At 34.6% G+C, this 22,168-nt stretch overlaps 1 long non-coding RNA gene across 1 annotated transcript; it reads left to right on the top strand.

Moving 5' to 3' along the window:
* Nucleotides 1-6: 6 nt before the first annotated feature.
* Nucleotides 7-21,307, top strand: LOC107213423. Its single transcript, XR_001524725.2, has 3 exons — nt 7-1,304; nt 9,821-9,894; nt 19,259-21,307. It is a non-coding gene; the product is annotated as an uncharacterized LOC107213423 (long non-coding RNA).
* Nucleotides 21,308-22,168: the final 861 nt, after the last annotated feature.

Raw genomic sequence — 22,168 nt, 5'->3', positions numbered from 1 at the left:
TCTTCATTTATGTTTTGCTGATGATTATCCAGTCAGATGGGCTCTTTCTCAGATATTTGTGGTAACTACTCAGTCAAACATTAAAATATCATCTTCAGTTACCTTTTATAGAACATAAAAAAAAGGAGAATTAATCTATATGGGATTTCCCTGTCTTCTTTCCCTTTCCTCCTTTCATATCCCTGAAAATAAGAACAAGAAGCTAAAACCTCAGCTCTATCCAAGTTACAGAGAATGCAGTCATAGTAATTTTAATGTAAGTGGTTTCAAAGTATGTCTTTGCACATTCCAATTCATAGCTATCCCACTGGAACCCATGGAGGTCAGTTCTAATTTATGTCAAGCTGCTGTGGTCACAGAGAGCTGAAAATAAAGCCCAGCACTTAGCATTAACAGAAAAAGTTTTTCTTTATTTTTATGGAAAAAAATAGAAGGAAAAAGAAAAATGATGTGAGAATCTTTGTGGGAGGTCTATGCACAGAGTATTTTTTCTTGATCTCCTTAAGATTAAGGAAGCTTAAGGAAGATCTTCCTTAGCAACCCAATGTCCATCTACATATAAAATACACTTCCTGATCTTCAAAAGAAATTTCTACCAAAACTGGCTAATAAAGCCCTCTCTCAAACTCATCAGATAATGTAATTTTTTGAATATTACTTTCTATAATGCCAGTCACAGATGTCATATACTGTGCCCTGCACATTAAATTAGGCTGTTAATTGCATTAGGACAGAAAAAAAATAATAAGAGTAGCTCACAGAGAGACCAGGTGATATATGACTGAAGTGATATAGTAAGATAGTGAATTTTTTTAAATTAAATTTAGTTTTACAAAACTTGATAATGGTTTGAATTACTTGAGTATCAGTTGAAAAGTGAGTGTATTACTTGTGTAGAGGGGATAATGTCCACTCCGCCTTTAGTGTCTAGATTGTCTTCATTCTGCACTATATTTATTATGCATTTATTATGCAAAACTGTTTTATCCTCGTCTTTATTATCAGCCTGTGTATGGCAGTTGTATGTCTGTTCATCATTGTTCAGTATAATTCCCCATTGATTAAAATCACTTTGGAAAATTAAAGCCTTTCCTCAAGCTTGGACAAAAATATCTTCAGTTCCTGAAAAGTCTTTTCACTATGGCAGGAGGTTTTAAGAAGTAATTCATATTTATGTTCCTTTCAGAGAAATGTTCTTGGGAAATGACATGTACTATGGTACTGGAAACTTTATCTTCCTGTCAGAGCTGATGTGGTAAAGTCAACTGAACAAGATAATAACATATCTCTTGTAAAGGTGGAAGGTGAGTCAGTGCACAGGGGAAGAAAGATGAAAGAAGCTTTCAAGCTTTCAATCTCAAATTATTTTGGAACAAGCAGTGATGTGCTAGCCAGTCTTAGCTGGCTAACATGATGAGTGCCACGTCTAAGAATATTGGATATGTAAGTAAAGTTAAATAAGTTTGGAACTGAAACACAGAAAAATCCCCCCAAAGACATTGAAACTATGGTGCTTTGTTACTAGAAGGGATATTTTCATTTTAAGAATGGCTCTTGATTATTGTTAAAATATATTATCCATGGAATAATTTGAAAATAATGGAAAAGAATTAGTAATTGTGATTTTTCTTTTAATAGTAAAAGGGAAAATCATTAAATACATTGGGGAGATTTAAAAATATCTTAAATAATTAAAGCTCTCACTATAGGCATTCTAAATGCTGTATACTTTTGCAAGTAAAAGTTTGTCTTGGAAAGCTTATATGTAAGTTTGGTAAGCTTTCTGAACAAGTGATTTCCTTAATGTTTCCTGAGAAATGTGGATAAAATGTAGGAAAAATTGCTGTGGTTAAAGTGGAACAGCATAGGAAATTAGTTGCTCTTATTGCACTCTGCTGTGCATTTTCTTGATCAAGAATATAATTCTCCAGTGACCCCACTACTCAAGGCTGTGAGTAGGCTGAGAATTTACCCCAGAAAAAATTCTGAGAAATTTACCCCAGAAGCCTAGAGCTGATTTTTAATTTCTTCTTCCTCTGTGCTATTCTCCAGTAAATAGAATTGTTTTCAGAAGTTGAAGATATACCTTACCCTTTAAGATAAACCTGCTCTTATTTTTTTCTAACGTGACTTTGAACTCATTCAAGGAAGCAGTTAATTTAGAAAGCACCTTCAAGTTTGAAATAATCCAAAGATAGCCCCATACAGGATTTTTTAATCACTCTCTCTATATATAATCTATAATCTATATATATCGATAATAAAAAGCACTGTCAATTCTCAAGGACAAGTTAATCTTTGAGAAACTAATGAGCAAAATGGAATATCAGCTGCTACTACTGCATTGGGGGGAGGTTCACTCTTTGTGAACTATTCTTTAAAAATTTTGTTCTTCAGTCTGAAGCTGTATAACTCTGCTTGTTGCTTGTAAAGAAAAATGAAATCTCAAAGTCATTTTCAAAGCAGCTCATCCAAACTATCCTGAGGAACCCAGCCCAGAATTGACTTCCAGCAAAACAGCAGCCAGGGTAGTGCTGTAAAAAGTATGGAAGCAACAAAATATTCCATATTACAATTTTTCATAGAAGAGCCAATCAGGAAAAAGTAAAAATTCATTTATGAAACAGAAGATATGGTGGAAATATAAGATTTTGTATGCTTTCTATTTATCTTATGTCCAGATGTATCTCAGAAAGGAAAGTGAGGCAGAACCTTTGGATTTCATAAATCACTAAAATAAGCTGCATTGTCTTGACCTGTATAGAGAAAATTTTGTTTGTATAATTTTGGTGAAAACTAATGCTTTTTCTTCTCTGAGTAAAAAACAGAAAGCATACTTCAAGTTGAAGAAGCACGATTTTCTCTTCTTTTATAAGTTCTTCTCGTCCATTTCTGAGGTGTTTTAAAGCAAGTAGAGTATTAGGCCTCTGTGGAAATCTGCAAGCAGTAAAGGAAGGTTTAAAGGTTTTTTTTTGGATACATTATTTTATTCTTATCCAAATGCTATGAAATAAATATAAAAATTGACATTTTCTCACTCGCTTGTTTTTGACATCTAACATGAAGGGAAACAGAAGATGAATGGCCTGTTAGAAGAAATTAAAAGAAGGACTGTGTTTGTTCGTGAATCTGATGATTTGGAATTATAACTACTCCTATTGCTGTGATAAATGAGCACTGTGAAGAACTTTTTATTTTCTTATTTTAAAAAACATTTTTGAAGAGGTTTTGTATCCTCTCTATGCTGTCTCTATCTAAACTTATGCATTTATATTTAATTATTTGCATCTATACAGGGTTGAGACTTATTTCACATTAAAGACTTTCAAATAGTCTATTGTCTTCTCTGGATTATTTGACCATTTCATATTTAAAGAGGTTCATCTAAAGATAGGACATTCTGGAAAAATTTTAGGACAATCCACAGTGGAAAAATTGCTATTCTCTCTTCTATATATAGATAATTTGGATTAACAATTTTAACTTCTAAGTACTTAGAATTAAAGCAAAAAATTAGTCAGGCCCCTTTTTCCATATTTAAAAATCACTATGTGATATATAATTCAGCCAGCAATTCAGAAGAAAGTATCCCAGTTATCGGAGCTTTTATCATTAATCTAAATAGTAAAAAAAATTAAGAATAGAATGGTTTCCTGATGTGACAGCAAAAGGTAAAAAGAAATCATTCTATTTATTGAGAAAATATGAAAGTTTCTGTTATTCAAATACTGAGAAAAACTAAAGTTATTTAATAAGGAAATCTGCATTGCACTAGAAAAATCCACCAAGTATCAATGTTCAGAGGACTCAGTGAGAAGTGAAAGACATATTTTTCCTTAGTCTCTGATGCTGAAGAAAATGTTGAATTTCTCTCTGCCACATCTCATTTGAGTCTCCCAACCACTAAATAAATTGATGTCTCTATAGGCACAAGGGTTTATGTCTCAGTTTGACTAAAGAGCTTGGATATGAGTGAGAAATTTTGGTGTCAGAATTTGACATTTTTTAAAAAATGGTCTTTTCAAAGCTTCTGAGAACTCTGGTTTCTTACTCAGCACTTTGATTATTTTGTCTTATTTTGATATGTTATACTGAAATAGTGGACCTATTTAAAACTGGCAATTCAATAATTCACACAATTCAATGTTGAATTAGAAGTATGTTCCCATTTTAGTGTGATTGTTCTTTTCCATGTTTTCATTTCCTTCTTCAAGGGAGGGCATTGTTGGTCATTTAGATGATATGGTTTTTATCCTCTCTTGGATCAATGACTTAGCCATAGGATTTCATTTTAAAGAGGGCTCACAGGTCTACTACTGCCAACAAGAAGATGACCTGGTAATATTCAGAGTTCAAAGTTTAATTGCAATAGATCAATCATTACAGAGTTCAAAGAGCATTATTAAACAAGCTGCATATTTTAGGTCTTGAGGCAATATAGAATTAATTGTCAGGAAAACAGTGGAAAAGGAAAGCACTTTAATCTTCTTGTCCTCAGTGTGACATATGTCAAGTTTCCAAATATGCAACATGATATCATAGCTGCAGCAAGAGTGTCCAATTTAGCCAAGGAGAAGGTGCAAAGTGACCTAGTGGAGCTTTTTTTAATTATTAGTATTTTGAAGTTACTAAACCAAGTAAACCAAGGAATTATTAAAGGTGCAGTACCCAAGTTTTCTTCTAAATTTTTTCTGCAAACTCTGAAGGTATTTACTGATAGTATTTTTTTTTTCTTTCTTCTCATGGCCAAGTAATTGACTATTTTAGAATATAAGTTCTCTTTGAAAGTTTGTAAAAATAATTCATATTAAGGTAGTAAGGTTGAATAGATCTCAGTATTAGACAAGAAGCAATGGTATTTCTTAATGAATCATATCTCACACACCTGGAAATCTCATGATGCATATTTAAGCAAATATTTTAGTTGATCATGCTATAGATAAGCATGAATCAAACAAAGCTAGTTAGTAAAACAGATGAAAGCTTAAAGTCTGCAGTTTTGTAATGCAGTGACTTCCCTTGAAAGTGGAAAAATCTGAGAAACAAATTGATGACATTTTAATCATACTTTCCCCGTTTACTTTTACTTTGCTTTGTTTTCTTCATGACATCTAGGATTATCCATTTTGTGTTAAACAAGGAGTATGGTTTTCACAGGTAAAATCATGTTAATGAGTCACACAGAATGAAAATGAGATGGAAATTTCGGATTCTTGGGTAAAAATAAAATAAAATAAGAATTAAACACAGTTGTTCCTATGTCTTATGCCATCACAAGCAGAAATATGAATAATTTTCCAGTCTGCTAACAAAGTTTCAGCAGCTTTAATATGTTGATTTTCATAGAATGATGGAGAATAGCAAAGGAATATGAATGATCAGTGATACAGAACACTTCATACCTAAAATACACTTGAAAAAACAGGTTTTGTTATTTTAAGTGAAATATAACCAAATCTATGACTTAATCATAACTGGAATTCAGTTGAGAACCTGCATTAATATTCTAACATATTTTGCAGAAATATATTGGTCACCCTAGCATGTATGAAACCTGGTACAGATGGAAGCTGGGGCATGTGAAATGTAAATCAAGACTTTAGTCCGAATACACTGACCATGCTAATCCATGTTCACATGCACAAAATTCATTGGTCTTCTACTAGTTTTTGTTTCTCAACTGAAAACCTATGTAATCAATCTATTAACACTTTCAGCCATGGAGTAGAATATCTCTAATATCTCCCAATAAAGTTTGAGCAGACTGGTGTAAAACATCTCTGGATTTGGTTTAATCTAGTGTATTTGCCTTCACATTAAAAAGGGTTTTCATCATGCACTACATATAAGAAAAAAAGTTCAAGAAACAAATTATTATTATTATTGATGACTTCCTTTCAGATTAAATGGGGTATCTGGCTTCATATGTACTTTTAGTCCCCTGAGAACGGTTTAAATGAAATGGTTCAAAACCATTTGTTTGGCTTCATTTGGAGGCTAACTAGAAGCATGCAGAGGAGAATGTCTTCTCAGACTCTTAGGAGGTTATAGCAAATCATTAGCTTCTTACACGATTCTTAAGAGGAAAGTACTTAGGTCTATCAGGTTATAAAGAGTGAACTCAAAGGTGAGAAATTTATATACAGCATGGAGCAAAGAAGAAACATTCCTAAGTGCTGCAGTAAAAATGGACAAACCATGAAAATCAACAGGAGAATAAAAATGTTATTTTAGTTGCAGTGACTGACTTCAGGATTGAGTTTATCAGGGCTGTTAATACGGTTTGAAATTACATGCAACCACAGAATCATAGAATAATTGAGGCTGGAAGAGACCTTCAACACCACCTAGTTCAATCCCCCTATCATGGGCAAGGATACCTCTTATTAGACCAAGTTGCTCAAAGCACCATCCTACCTTGTCTTGACCACTTCTATGGATGGGGAATCAACAGTTTCTCTGGAACCAACCTGTTCCAGTGCCTCACCATGCTCAAAGTGAATAATTATTTCTTATTATCTATCTCAAACTGCCCTTCTTCAGTTTAAAGCCATTCCTCATTGTTCTATCATTACATGTCCTTCTAAAAAGCTCTTTCCACTTTTCTCATAGGCCAATGAAATCCCCCACATGTATAAGCTCCCTGCAGTAAACAGGATGACAAATAACTGGCATTTGTTTCAGCAAGCAGAAGACTTAATTCCTGGCTTTTCAACTGGCAGATTTTTGTGAGGATTCTTACTCCAGCTGTATGCCTGAAAACTGTACAGTATGAGAATTAGGAAATCTTTGAAAGACCCTGTCTTTACAAAATCTGTGGGGTGCACTGCACGCTCCATAATGATGTTTCACCTGATGCTGAGAAGATCTCACAGGTCAGGTGTAGTGTTATAAATACTGGAGGAAATTCCAGTGACTTGCAAGGAAGACAATAACGTACCCATTGTCATGACTGTCCTTGCTCAGTAGTGCATTGTACAACATATAAGCTACAGAAATGAAGCCTTTTTGCATCTAATCTAAGCTAGGTTATTGTTATGAAAGCTGTTCTCAAGAGCAGCTTGTTCTGTCCGTGTAGATGTAGTTATTCTTCCCCAATGTATTGTGTCAACCCTTAAGAAACAGCCACTTATTAGAGAAACTTTAAACAGTAATGGATCATGAATGAGCCACTGGAGACATAAAAGACTGTAAAAGACATTTGCACAAGGTCTGTATTATCATTTAAACAGTAAATAGATATTTTTCACAGCACACTGACCTTAAATTAGTAAAAAATCTTGTATCTTGCATAATTGTCTAAACAGAAGTCAATAGTCAATATTTCTCTGGAAATATGTCTTCAGTTATTTATACAATATATTTCATCCATATAGTGTGAAACTACACTTAGATTTGATTTCTCACAACACCATAAATCAAAACAAACACACAAACATACACCCTTAAGGTGAGAGAAATATACTTTCATTTCTCATACTCTATAAGGCCAAGTAAATTTAAGACTATGATAATTATAATTAACTTTTAATATTATTTTAAGTGCGCAAACACACATAGGGAAAAATATTATTTTGATAGTATTTTTTAAAATTTGAGCTCCTCACTCATTTCTGAGAACTAACATATTTAAGTAAGAAATCTTTTCCAACTGAGTACTCTCTTTAAGCTTCCTTCAGCAGAACGTTTGCAGTAAAGTTAGAACCCTCTTCTCCTAAAATTTAGATTTACAATGGTAATGTTAATGTCAAGCTAACTCTAAACTAATGATGTGTCTGTAGAAAGTACTTTAAATGTTTTTATACACTGTATCTGTAGTTTGAAAGTGGTTATTTGAATTATGGCTCATTTCTGCAGTTTAGAAGCTTGTAAAAAAGCCCAAGAAGACCCAAACTCAAACCTGTTTTTGTTTTTGACTCTGATCTAATAATTAATTAGGGTAGTTTGAAGTTTCAGTAGGGCACACAGAGACCATTTTAGAGAGGGTTTTAAATGCTGTAATTAAATTATAGGAGCAGCATTCTCAAAAATAAAAATCTTAATGGAAAAAAAAATCTTGCTATAACTATTTGGCCAAGTGCCTTCTTGTTTTACCTCCCATTTTCACAGCTCTGACATGTAGCAGTGCATATTTTAACATAAAATAGCAAGTCTGAAACTCTGACATGCTGTATATTTATTCTTGTGTGAAGTAAAACTTTTTTTTTTAATAGTACAGATGATTATATCTATTTTTTTCAAATGAAGTGTTTCTTTTAAAGTGTAAGGTTTATTTTCACACTTCTGATTACCAGAGATGCAGGAAACAGAGTTCTGTATATCAGACATTTAAATCCAGACATTATGCAATCATGATAACAAGGATTAATAAAGATTAATTTAGCTCCCACTTAAAAGCTCTGGTGTTTCAGAAGTACAACTGCCTAGCTTGTATGAGTAGAATAATTATAATTACCTTTTCAAATACGCCTCTTTGTTTCATAGTTGACAGTTGTCCGTTATTTGAAGAATATTTGTGTCAAACTATTCTCTAGCAACCTTTTCTTTAAGATATGGCTGTTCAAAACAAATGGCTGTTTAAAAAAAAAAAAACAAAAACCACAAAAACATTTCTTGAGAAAACAGGAAAATACTCAGAATGGCTTATTGCAATTTATTAGTTGCACAGAGGAGGTTTTATTTAACTGAAGTTCAAAAAATCTTCATTTTCTTCATTGATCAAAACTGTAAATTATAAAGACATGATTTCCAAGGCCCTTAATTTTAAGAGTTCAGTCCTTTTGAAGATGATAGCTATTGATGAATATAATAATCGTGTTCTATCAAAACTACTCTGAAAAACAGGATTTCTGTACAAATGGATACTCTGTGATAATGTAAGAAGTGGGAAAAGTAACTATGAGACCTATATATGCTTGCAAATGGGAACAAAATCTTTCATCTTAAATTATTCTTCATTTTATCTTTCAACATCATTACTTTGGACTAAATGCTATTACCTATTTTTTTTTACCTATTTTCCATTTAAAAACAGTTACTGTAGTATGTATCTTCTCCACACCAGGGCAATACTTATATTTATTTTTATTTAAAGCAATTTTGCAGAAATGGTCACATTTCTTTTAAGAACAAGAATGAAGAAGTGATTACACCAACTGTTGGGATTTGAGGCTGGCAGTGTAAAAAAGAAAAAAGAGAAGAAAGAAAATATCAGGAAAAAAATGGCAATCGAGTGTCTCAATGAACAAATTTAAATTAAAAAAAAAAAATTCAAAAAGTGCTACTTACAAAACAAAAATGTGTATCGATGGTAGCGAGAGAGATAGGAGGAGCATGAACTACAGAAGACATGAAAACAGGATTTTAACATAAAAGAACAGAAGTTCTTTTACAAAAGGCCAGAAATTCACATCCACATCAAGAAGAGTCAAATCTGCATGAGTAAAACCTGCTTTTTAGTAAAAATTTGAAAACTGACCCTAAGAGTTGATTCAGGAAATTGAAGCTTCTGCTGCCTGCCAGGAGCACATTGATGAATCTTGCTATGTTACACCTGAGGCTGAAATGGATGTAACAGCAGGAAAAATGCTAGGGAGCTGAATTGTCAATGGAATAACCAGCACTATGAGGAAAAGTATGACTACACCCAGCTGCAGAAATGGAACCTCAGCAGACATCCTAGGGGCACAGAGGAGATTTTAATGATTAGAAGCAGACAGTATTAAAGCTATGAACACAGTTTAGGGATACTTTATTATTGGGATGCATGATCTAAAATAAGTAATTCTTTTTTTAAGAGTGGACTCAATCTATGTTCCAGGGAAATAGCTTCCTTGACTGAAGATTGAAATGAAGGCCCTGACACTAAGGCACGGCAGAAATCAGGGGAGAAAGGTATTGAAGAAGGATTTTGAGGATTTTTGTGCTGCATTTGGCTGGGGTAGAGCTAATATTCTTTGCTAGTATAGGGCTGTGTTTTGGATTTGTGGTGAACACAAGGGTGGTAATAGAGAAATGTTAGTGTTATTGCTGAGCAGGGCTTGCAGAGAGACAAGGTCTTTTCTGCTTTTCATATTGACACACTGGTGAGGAAGTTAGGGCTGCATGGGAGGCTGGGAGGATACACAGTCAGGACAGGTGACCCCTGACCAAAGGGATATTCCAGATCATATGGTATCATGCTTAGTGTATAAAGTGGGAAGAAGAAGGAGGAAGGGGGTCATGTTTGAAGTGATGGTGTTTGTCTTCGTGAGTCACCATTACATGCGATGGGACCCAGTTCTCCTGGAGATGGCAGAACACCTGCCTGCCCATGGGGAGCAGTGAATCAAATTGTTGGTTTGCTTTGCTTGCATGCATGGCTGCTGCTTTCCCTGTTAAATTGTCTTTCTCTCAACCCATGAGTTCTCCGTCTTTTACCCTTCTGATTCTCTACCCGATTCTACTGGTGGGCCAGTGATTGAGCATGGGGCTTGGCTGCTGGCTGGGGTCAAACCATGACAGTAGTCATGGCTTGGGCTGTGCTAACAATCTGGATTAATAGAATTAACAAAATGTGTTAAAATTTAACAGCTTGCAGTGAAAGGACTACTAATAAGAATTTTTGCTCTAAGCTTAGGAAGAAGAAATTGTATACCGTAGTTATCACAGGACAACTATGACATGCAGCTGAAAATTAATGTGATTCTAAAATATATGAACTGAGCGGCATCTTGTAACAATAAGAATTATTAGTGATATTAAGACCTTCTCTTCTAGATGAAACTAGTCCTAAACTGGTTAGCAATCAGTGTCATCTACTTCCTTTCACAAAAACCAGTGAATTAAATGGATGACATTCATCTGATCAGGTAGTCAGAAACTCTTATGCTTGGCTGGTGCTGGGTAGCAAAGGGTGAGAGACACACTGAATTAGCTCTGATTCTGTCTTCCCTGATTTTGTCTTAAGGAGAAGTGTTTTGAACAGAAGTTGCATATGGAGGAGTCATACACCAGCTGAGGCCAGCCTAGAATCTGAGATGTGGCTAGATTCTGATGAGGAACAAAGACCATAGACTTAATTCTGTATGTAGATAACATGAGAGGGAATTCACAGATATGATTAAGTCAATCAAAAGTCTTGGGATGTCCTACAAATAAACATCTGGAACTCATTGGTTCTATAATTTTTTGTAGTTGATCTGCAGTTTTCTCTAAACACTGTATTGTTCACTTGTTAAGCATTAGATATTACTATTCCATATCTAGAGATAAATGTTTTCACAGTTAAAGAATTGTACTGTGAATGTGTGATGTTGAAGACAGAAAAAAGGGAAAAAATAGTCTGAGTCTAATCTAGCATAAGTACTTTTGTATTATTTCTGTTTCTGTTCTGTAAACAGGCTTTGTCTATCTGTGTAGTCTGAAAAACTGGTTCATTTAACTGAGTTCAAAGAATGTGAACATTTCATTTTTCTTTTTAAATTATATTAAAGTGAAGTGCAATTGCATAAACTTGTATATGTGTGTGTGTGTGTGTGGATATATATATAATATTTTATATAAATATGTTATATATAATTACATATATATAATATATTTTATATATATAAATATAATATTTTATATAAGGGGAGCATGTTCTTTTCCTGACTATCAAATATTGCTCCAAATGGCATAGGTGTCTTGTAGTTCTTTGTGTCCTATCTGACAGCCTCATTAGCACTCAAGAGGAACATGTCAGAATGCCACTCGGTGTATGTGGCTAGTCATATCAAGTTCACTGTCATGGCCTTCAGTTAACTGAGCTTCTTTTTTTCCTTTGATGACATCTCTGGTCTGACTTTTATTTACCAGAAAGCAGCTTCTCAAAAGTGGATAGATTTTTGTTCTTGTTGCTTTTTTTCATTTTTTATTATTTTCCTGGGTCAACCTATCTTCAACTCCTGAGTAATAAGTATTTGTTATACTTAGTTCTGTATTTTGGGGGAGTGTACAACTCTCTTCCTGTGAACTAATGACAACGAATTCCAGTGTGAATGTTATCAATTTCTGTATATCTATGATAGTCTGGAAGCACAGACCGTGCCTCAAAATATAACTTCAAACTATCTGTGGCATAAGCAACTAAAAAGCAACACAAGTTCTTGTCTTTTTATGAGGCAGTAGCAGCTAGATAAAAAAGTCCTGGAGTGCTTTAGTGCCAATACTTGTTCCCCTGGTTTTAAGTTTAATGTGAGGTTATAAATAGACCAGTTTTAAAGTCCCTTCTATAATGGAAGATGGATGCTTAACTGCTCTTGCTTTTCATTAAAATTGTTAGCTTTGTACATGTCACCAGGAATCTGGGTATTATGATTGCATATTCACAATATTTACTGCAACCAGTGAAAAAAGTCTTAGCAAACTCCTGGTGACAAAGATGGTGTGGTCTTTCACTATAGCTTTTCTCTCAGAAATTTAGAGATATCTGCCTACAAAAGATAGACTGAGCTACCTGACTACAATTCAGAATAAATCCTACAAAATATTTTAGATTTATGGCTTGAAACTGCGTATTTTTAAAAAGAAAAACACCCTTCTTCTCACTTTTAATAAATGTTTCAAGTAATGGGAATTCCACATTTTAGCAGGTCATAACATTATCTACAAGGAAATCACCATTATCATTTCTCTATGACTGGTCCCTGGACTTGAAGTAAGAAGAGTAGAAAGCTGTGGCTACACTGACACTTTGGGAAGTTCAGCACAGGCCAGTTAAAAGGACCTTAGCTCCTGTATGCAACAAATACTTAGTTTGATTTACTTTACTTCCATCCACTCTGTCCTGAAATCCTGGGAAGTAACGATGAATAGGGTTTTAGGACCAGGAAGGAGCAAGTATTTTCATTTCTGCTCATGTTGGAAAGAGAAATTACTCTAGATGAAGAGCTCTACATCATTTACAAGTAATATACTTTTTAAGCCACACAAATTTTAACTTGACGTTCATTGTAACTAAGAGTTAGTAATGATGATCATAATTAACTTTGCAATTATCCAGAATGGAAAATCTCAGATAAGTAGGCTGTTTAATAGTCATTGTGTTAACTACAAAAAAAAAATAAAAATCATCATGTCACATTTTTAACCACAGAGTTCTGGAGATACTTCTGATTGTGAAGGTACCTCAGTTATCACTATTTAGGAAGTGACTGCTGGGTGACATAATATTTTCAGAATAATCACCTTCAAGGCATTATATATATATTTCTCTTATTATTATTTTCATAGATAGCACTTTAAAGGTGGTCAGTGGTTTGCAATAACTATGAAAATAAACTCACTGTGAGAAAATCTGGCAATTAAGTAGATAAAAATAAGATAAAGGGAGGAGAATTACATGTGACTGAAAACAATTGGGAATATATATGCAATTAAAGATAATATCTGCATAGACACTTATAGCATCCTATCAAGATTACTTTCAGTATCTGGCTCTCTGTATGCTGGGTGTCATTTCCGATAATCTGTTCTTCTTCTCAAGCTTCCAGATTTTTTAAGAATTCAGTTTTCTAGGTTTTCAAAATAAAATTAGGAAAAAACCAAGCAAGGTCCCATCTTTATTAAGGGGAAGAGCTGAGAAATTTCATCCTTTTATTATCAAATAGTAAAATAATTGGATGTCTTATAAAATGCTAGCTTTGCCATCCATAGACATACCTTACATGTAGATAGAAGAAACCTCTAGATGTTTTAGAAGAAAAAAAATAATGGGAAAAAAAAATCAACCTTTATATGTATTCCCTACTGAGTGAGAACTTATTTTTTTTCTCTTTAGAATATTAAGAACAATTACTTTTCAGTGTGAATGTTTTGGTTATCAAAGGGTGTAGTAATATTTTTTTTCTTCAGTGAGCTTATACTTTCAAGTATAACAGGCTGTGAATCAAAACAGCAGATTTAATACTCTAAACTCTGAGGTATACAAAATCTGACTTTTGAAGCTTGAATGCACCTCTATTACTAATGTAACAAAGTTACATGCAGAGATTTTTAGGTTTTGGAATGCATTTTACTTTACTTTTTTCCTTTCTGTCTGATTTTCTGTAGGTCATTTCTCTCTCTTTTGATCTGTGATGTATTTGCTCAGGTGTTTCCCATTTTTATGGCAGTGTCAATTAACTCCCTTAAATTTGCCCCTGTTGCTCTCAAAATGTCTTGATGTTCCCTTTGAAGCTTTCCCCTCCATTAGCCACCATTTTCAGCATCAGAGACTGACCTCTGTGAGAGGAAAGTTTGCTGCCAATAAGCCCTGCCCTGCTAGTAGATGTGTGTTTAGATGAAAGAAATGAAATTATGAAATTAACCTAGAAAGCAGCACTAGGGAAGTCTAAATACTCTAGACAAGAGTCAGAAACTACTCAGATCCACATTTGCCCTTCCAATATTCAGGAGTGTTTGGGTGTGGGTTCATATTCCAGTGTAGTAATTAATATTAGTGTTATGAACATTTAACATTGCTTCCCTTGTACATTTCTGAATGAAGAAAGAAGGGTGGGGAAGTAAAAAGAAATTTTGTTTTAAAGACTTTTTATAAACCCAGTTCAATCTCTGTAAAAGAAAATAGTGGGAGAAAAAACTGAAAACCAATTATCTTGAACAGAAGTTTACTGTTAATATACTGTTAACATGTTAAGGGATATATGACTCCTTTAGTGTTAGCTTGATTATTTTTTTTAACTAACCATAGATGTTTGGAGTTGGAGAATTGGAATAAAGTTGAGTGCAGCAGTGTCTGACCTTTTCCTCCTGAAATGACCAATGTCTTACTATCTAGTAAATTTTACGGATTTCTCTTCTGCCTAGATTTCTCTAACATGACTTTTTTGTTTTTGAGGTACCCTGGTGGTGAACTATTTACAAACATGAGGTTATACCTAATTGATTGTGGAATATTTCTTATATAAAATGCCCTTTAAATTATATTATTACCACATTTTTTACCAAAATAAATAATATTCCTTTCCTGTCCTACTTTATACTATGAAGCCAAAACAAGTACCTAGATTGCATTGTCTTCTACTATACTTCTTAAGATATAAAAGGTATGATATCACTTTAAAACCCTCTATGGCTCACAGTAAAACATGGCACATATAAAGTGGCACGCTTCAGATTTTATTACTGAGGGGAACAGAAGTCATGTTGTTAAACAGGGAGATTCAGAACAAAGCTCTTCTGTTTTAGTTTTTATTGCTCTCTAACAAACTTGTTGCATGATCTTAACTGTATCACTCATGGCAAAATTAAACAGAGCCAGTAGCTTCTCACTACTAAAAGTTTTGATTCCTATCTCCTTCCTCCTCCTTTGTCTTGACTACAGGATAGTGCCATATACCGTGGAGCAGCTTTTACAGCCTTCCATCAGCTCTAGAAGTTAAATCAGCTGATTTAACTTGGCCTTGGAGAACATTTGTTGGAAATTCAGCTTGGGAAATGGTAGTACAGGCTTGCAGAAGGCACCAGTCAATGCCCATGGGAATGTGCACAACCATGGCACTTAGAACAGATAGAAAATGTGTCTCAAGCTGTGTCTGTAGGGTCCTTCCAGATGTTTTTCCTTACTAATTATCCTTCCAGAGGACATTCACTGATTGCTGAAAATTTGTAAAGGAATGTGACTTCTGAAATAGAATCAGTGATTAATAAATATCTGAAATTACTTTCTTTACCCTGGACTAATCTTATCTAAAATTCCAAAGTATTGAATCTCAATTTTTTTTTTTTAGACCATTTATCTTAATAAATGGAAGTATCTTTTATTGAGGAAAATAAGTTTATACCCTTAAAAGCTGCATGCAACTCATTCTGAATACTTAGTTCCTCTTGCAAAATTGTAATTGTAATTTAGGTATCACAGAGTCCGTGCATCTTCAGAAGAGTATGGATTAAAAAGCACAGATAAACCCAAAGCCTTTAGACCTGGTATTCATACTTATCTGAAAACAGGGGAAAAAATGTTTGCATGCCTACCTGACTTTTATTGTAATTCTATTGTAAATTTGATATTTGCCTTTGGAATTTTTTCACAGACCAGGGCAACTGGGACACAATGTTGGCTTACTGCTTATCATCCTCCCTTCAGTCTAGTCTGAGCATGTGGCTGTCATACTTTACTGTCAAATGGAGAGATGTAAGGTCCCTTCTTCTCCTTCTTGTACCCTAAATAAAGTCCAATGTCAAGGTCTGACTTTCTGACTTTACCTAAATTTTGACATGACATTGGAAGCAAGGTTTCTTTTCAGAACTTCAACAGACTTTTATGTCTTGGAGCAAAACAGTCAATGTAAATTGGTCACCTGGCAAAGATGCCTTGTTTGACATTTAAGAGGGAGTAGTTTTAGATGTAACTCAAATTCACAGGAATGTATTTGTTCCATCTCCTGGAATATATTGATTATTTATTGAAACAGCAATTAATACTTACAGAAAATCATAGAATAATCTGGGTTGGAAGGGGTCTCTATAGGTCATCTAGTCCACACCACTCCTACTCTCCCCCTGGCCTCCCTTCTCCCTGGCAAGTAACTGTTAGAACCGATATAAATAGGATATCACAATAGCCTATTTCATAGAATAAATAGTGTAAGAAAAAAGGATAGAAAATATCCTCTGTACAAAAAGAAATACACAGGAGAACAGACTGCCAATACCTTTTAAATCAAGATATTGAGAAAATTGTCTTGACGCTGTTTATCTATTTTACCTTAATTTAAGTAATGCTACTATGTCATAATTTTTAATTGTATTTTTTCTTTACTTGAACTTCAGTATTCGAAACAAAATTATATTCATTTAATAGACGTAAGTCATTCTACCGTAGTAACAGTGACAGAATTATAAAGAATGTATTTCATTTTGATGAACAGCTCTAACATACATCTCTTTCTGACAAGGATAAGGTCACCTGTCATAAAGGTGTATTTGCTGTCCAAAAATTGATACGTAAATATTGAAAACTGTGCTTTACTTTAAAAGTTAAGATATGTAATAGAGGTTTTTGACCTTTACTTTGGTAGAGGTAATACAGATACTATTATCAACATACTTCTTATTTTCTTAGAATATATGCACCGTTTCTATTGGCGAACCAAATATAAAAACTTTTGGCAAGTTGATATCTTTCTTTTGTTAAAATTTAGACTTTATATATAGTGAACATTTAAAATAAGCATATCCCACCATGGTCCCATTTTGCTGTTGTTTTACACAAGCCAGTTAGAAAAAAAAAGGGTTTATTTCCTGAAGAGACAACACCTAAGACCTCAGGTCAATATTGAAAATTCAGGAAGGCTCCACATATGCAGGTTGTTTTTTTTTAAATTGTGTTGGGTTTTTGAAGTTGAACAGAGCAAATCTGAGCCATGGAACACAATGAATAAGTAGGTTGGAAAATGTAAATAGCATTAATTTTTTTTCCTAAAATAAGAAGACACCATAAAAGTATTAAAAGGCACATTTAAATTTGATAAAAGGAGATGACTGTTTCAGCCTTTATTTTTTCTAACTCACGTTAGCATTAAGCTTAGGATAAGACTGATGGAAAATAGTGGAAACTTGTAGAGACAATAGGATCATCCATTCTCTACTTTAGACTTAAGACTCTGGAAGGAATATGAACCCCCATTTCAGGAACTGAGGTAACTCAATTTTGTGGCTAGGAAGAAATTTCCTGTAAATATCATGTTCCTTATATTTCTTACCTGTGGGGTTTTTTTTATTTTTACTATTAATACACACTAGGAAATGAATGTCAGATTAAAAGGACCTCTGTTTTAATCCTCTTTATGGTGAGCAGTCATAATACCTATGGTTCTGTTTTTTCTGTACAGCTGAAATAAGGAAATTTTACTATTGGTTTTATTGAAAGTAGGACAGAATTTCAAATAAGTATATAGAAAATTTAGAACTACCTCCCAGATGTAGAGACTTCCTGTATTTAGCTGTCCCCTTGGTATTATCACATTGTGCTAAGTTTTAATACTGATGATTTCAAATCAAATTTGATTCATTAGGTACAACATAAAAAACTCCCTGTGTTATTTCTCAAAAGTGTAAGGGGAAAAAACTTCAATCATCAGTACAAAAAAGTTATTCTTATGATTTTTTTTCATACATAAAGTAACTGTGGGAAAGAATGTGTAATATTATAATACATGGTCATGAGTTTGCTCATCTCACTAACATGATGGAGGCAATGTCATTCTTCTTTACTGTTTCCTTTGAATTCATCTTGGAGGTGAAGAATTATTAAAGGAACAGTGGAGCAGTTCACCTTTTTAAGACATTCATCACTGTTCAGAGACTATGTAGAAAATGACTACGAACAGGGTAAAAAAAAGGGCTGAGTAGGAATTTATTGAATATTTAGCATTAGGATCATGTTTAGATAAAGAAAATTGGAAGAGGGGCCAAAGCCCTCTATCTCCTACATATTGCATTAATGTATTAAGTAAACCCCAGTATGGAATTAATTACGGTCCCAGAGGGTCACTTTTTTAAAAATAAATTGCCTAGACATAAAATAATAAGAAGAAGAAAAAGAAGAAGAATAATTTTGAGATGGTAGGTAGATGAATGTCCATAAGCCAGAAATATTTAACTGTTTACATTTAAATAGATGCTAAAAATTAGATTCCTGAGAAAACATTTCAGGATATCTGAAGAAGTGAAGGATATTGATTCATACATATTTTTCAGACTTTGCTGCATGAGTAGCCTTTGTGCTGAAAATGGTGATGCTATTAGAGAACCTTTGTAGCGCAAAGAAGCCTGTAGAAGTGGTAGTGACCAAAACTGGCAGCAGTTAATATAGTGGAACCTTGAATAACTAAGAAACACAGGTCTGGAGGTTGTCTGGAGGCATCCCAAATGCTTTAAAAGATATATTTTTTGAAGTGATATCCTTTAATCCTGATAGATTTCCTCAGAAATATGCATGAGCTCATCCTTTCAAATGCCTTTACATGGGCAAATTTTACATACTCTGGTGTTTTTATGCTCTTCTGGTTTCTGTCAGCTTATCAAGAGTCATCATCACCATGGAAAGAAGAATCCAGTCAAGTAAACAAATAACGCAAGAAATTTTAAGATTGGTTCATATAAATTCTGAATATTCCTACATAGGATAGTGGCTTACACATAAAGATGCACATAGTACCTTCATATAACTTGTGCCTCTAAAGACCCATTGTTGGATCTGATTGCTTCTAATTCTCTGCCTTTGATTTCTTCACAGGTGCAAATCTGAGAAGCAGTCATTTCTTGGGTATCTTTGCTATCCTTCATTCATTAGCAAGGTTAAAGAGAATGTTCAGCGGGAGTTTTTGTATTTATCTTGTTGAGCTCTGTGCAACCACAAATGTATTTTCAGTATCCATTGCTACTTGCCTACAATTAGGCTAGAGGTATGGACCAAACAGAAGAACTAAAAGCAGCAGCAATGGGAAGAGTAATTGGAAATATCTGATTAATGTCACAGAGAATGTCACATAACAACTGAAGCAAAATAACTCAACTAAAAGCCAATAAAAGTGCCACTATTTCTGGACATTTGTAGGTATCCAATATACTTTTACATAAAAGTTTACAGTTGTATTAAACTCCAGCAGTGAATGAATTTAGCTACTTGATGTCACAGCAGCAGCATTTATCTGAAACCAATGAATGTATTCTAGAATAGAAGCTTGCTCTGCTCAAGTTTTTCTTTTGTTTTTATTGGTTACGTTACAATCTTGTGTTTCTTTTTTATTTATGGCCATAAGGTTTTGATTGTGGATTTTTTTTATTTTTTTTCCTTTTCCCACCCCAAAATATTTATGTATCAAAAGAAAACTTGATTGGTTACTGAAAAAAACTTCTCTACTTAATTTGAAGCATTATCAAGATGCATTTTTGACTGGTTATTGGTCATCAGAAATAGCTCATTATCTATTACAGTTAAATATTCAGTTTTGTTAAATATTCCCTATTAGTTTATAACATAAAAGGAGGGGCAAAAGGGCAGTTTTTATTGACAAGACTTTGAAGATAAAAAATTTACTAACCATTCAATCTACAAAAGAAAGGGATCTAAATGAAATATAAACCACACACAGGTCTTCACTAATGAACATTAACAAGTCCAGACGTCTTTATCTTTTTATAGAAACAGACTCTTTACTTCCAGCTGACCCAGCACATCAGCCAAAATTGTTCCAATAATGTTTATTACTTCTCTTGCAGCATTTACTGGGTTAATTAAAAAAACCCTAAAAACAAACCAACAGAAGCCAAAAACCTAGTTGCAATGAAAAGCTTTAGGTTATAATTCCATCTGGTTTAAATGCGTGTTTTTAGTTACACAAAGAATCAAAAGGCTGCCAAAACTCCAGCTATGACCCCTATTACAATATCTGCAAAATAAATGATCCTGGCTTATTTGAACAAAGAATATGCTTGTGCTTTCTCTTTATTAATGCAGAAATTTTCACAATATGCACCATGATGACAGATTTTCTGATTCTAGTCTCCAATAACAATCTTTTCACTGATTATGATGGCAGCAAATCTCATTTTACCAGCTAAGAATACCATTCTATGAGTTGTGAATTATATAAATGCTAAGAACTCCAAATATACCAGAATAAATTCTTGAAAGAATCACTGCTATAATACAACAGCAACTATAAAACTTCACGGTTTTCTGGAAAGTGCAGATAGGGAATAAATTCTTAATTAAATTAAACATTAAGACAAGATACAAGAATCTTGATAAAAACAGGCATAAACGAACAATACTTAAGGATCTGGTGGAAGTGTTCACCTACCATTTGCAATCATTTACCAACAGTCCTGGCTTTCTGGGGAGGTCCCAGTTGACTGAAGCTTAGCAAATGTGCGACCCATGTACAGGAAGGGTGAGAGGAGGATCTGGTGAACTACAGCCTGTCAGCCTGATCTTGGTACCAGAAAGGTCATGGAGCAGCTCAAGTGCTATCACAGGCATGTGCACGACAACTAAGGGATTGGGCCCAGCCAACAGGGCTTTAGAGAAGGCAGGTCCTGTTTGACCAACCTGATCTCAAAGTATGACCAGGTGACCTGTTTAGTGAGTGGGCCAAAAGTTTTGGATGTTGTCTGCCTGGAATCCAGCAAAGATTTTCACATTGTCTCCCACAGCATTCTCTTGGAGAAACTGGTTGCTTGTGCCTTGGATGGGTATACTTATTCTGTCCTGGGGTGACTTTATGATACTGGTATCCCCAGTCGTCTGGTTTATGTTATATATTAAGCTCTTCACCTTTAAGACTGGCTTTGAGAGCAAGAGAGGAGGAAGAAGAAGCCGCAGTTTGTGTTAAGGAAAACATCACTCCCCCACATCCCGGGCCTGGACTGTGGTGTCTGCAGCACGGACAGACAGCGGGACAGAGCTTCTCTCTGGCTTTTAGTTAGTTTAGCTAGCTGAGGTAGAGGAGTTCCCTGGACCTTTGTTTTTTTTCCAATTTTCTTGGATCTGTGCAAGCCTGCTCTGGACTGAACACCCAGCCAAACCCCGAGAGCTCAGGCCTGTGGCCCACCGGGGCCTGGGCCTCGGCACTTTCCAGTGCTGGAGGGACTGATAAGAACCTGAGTGAGCCGAGCTACACCACATGAAAAGGACTTTTCTTCCTAGATTTGCCATCCCATCGAACACCAAGAGGTTTTATTATTTAATATTATTCAATTTCTGTTAAATAAACAGCTTTTTCCACTTCTCTCCAAGAATTTCTTTTCCCTTTCCCAGACCAGTTAGTGAAGAAGAGGCATTTCCCTGGAGAAATCCCCATTTGGAGTTTTCCTCCCTAATTTGCCCTAAACTAGGACAAATACAGTTTGTATTCTCTTGGAGAAACTGGTTGCTGGTGGCTTGGATGGGTGTACTACTCCCTGGGTTAAAACTGTTGGATGGCTGAGCCCAGAGAATTGTGGTGACTGGAGTTACTTAGAGCTGGCAACTGGTCACCAGTGGCATCCCCCAGGGCTCAGTACTGGGGCCAGCCCTGCTTCATATTTTTATTGGTGATCTGGATGAGAGGAAGAAACTGCATCAGTTTGGAGACAACACCAAGTTGGACTGGAGCAGGCATCTGCTGGAAGACAGAAAGGCTCTGCAGAGGGATGTCGTGGT

This window comes from Parus major, chromosome 1, assembly GCF_001522545.3.
Source record: "Parus major isolate Abel chromosome 1, Parus_major1.1, whole genome shotgun sequence".
In the NCBI taxonomy this organism is placed as follows: Eukaryota; Metazoa; Chordata; class Aves; order Passeriformes; family Paridae; genus Parus; species Parus major.
The sequence above is the reverse complement of the archived record's forward strand: the minus strand, read 5'-3'. Positions and strand labels throughout refer to the sequence as shown.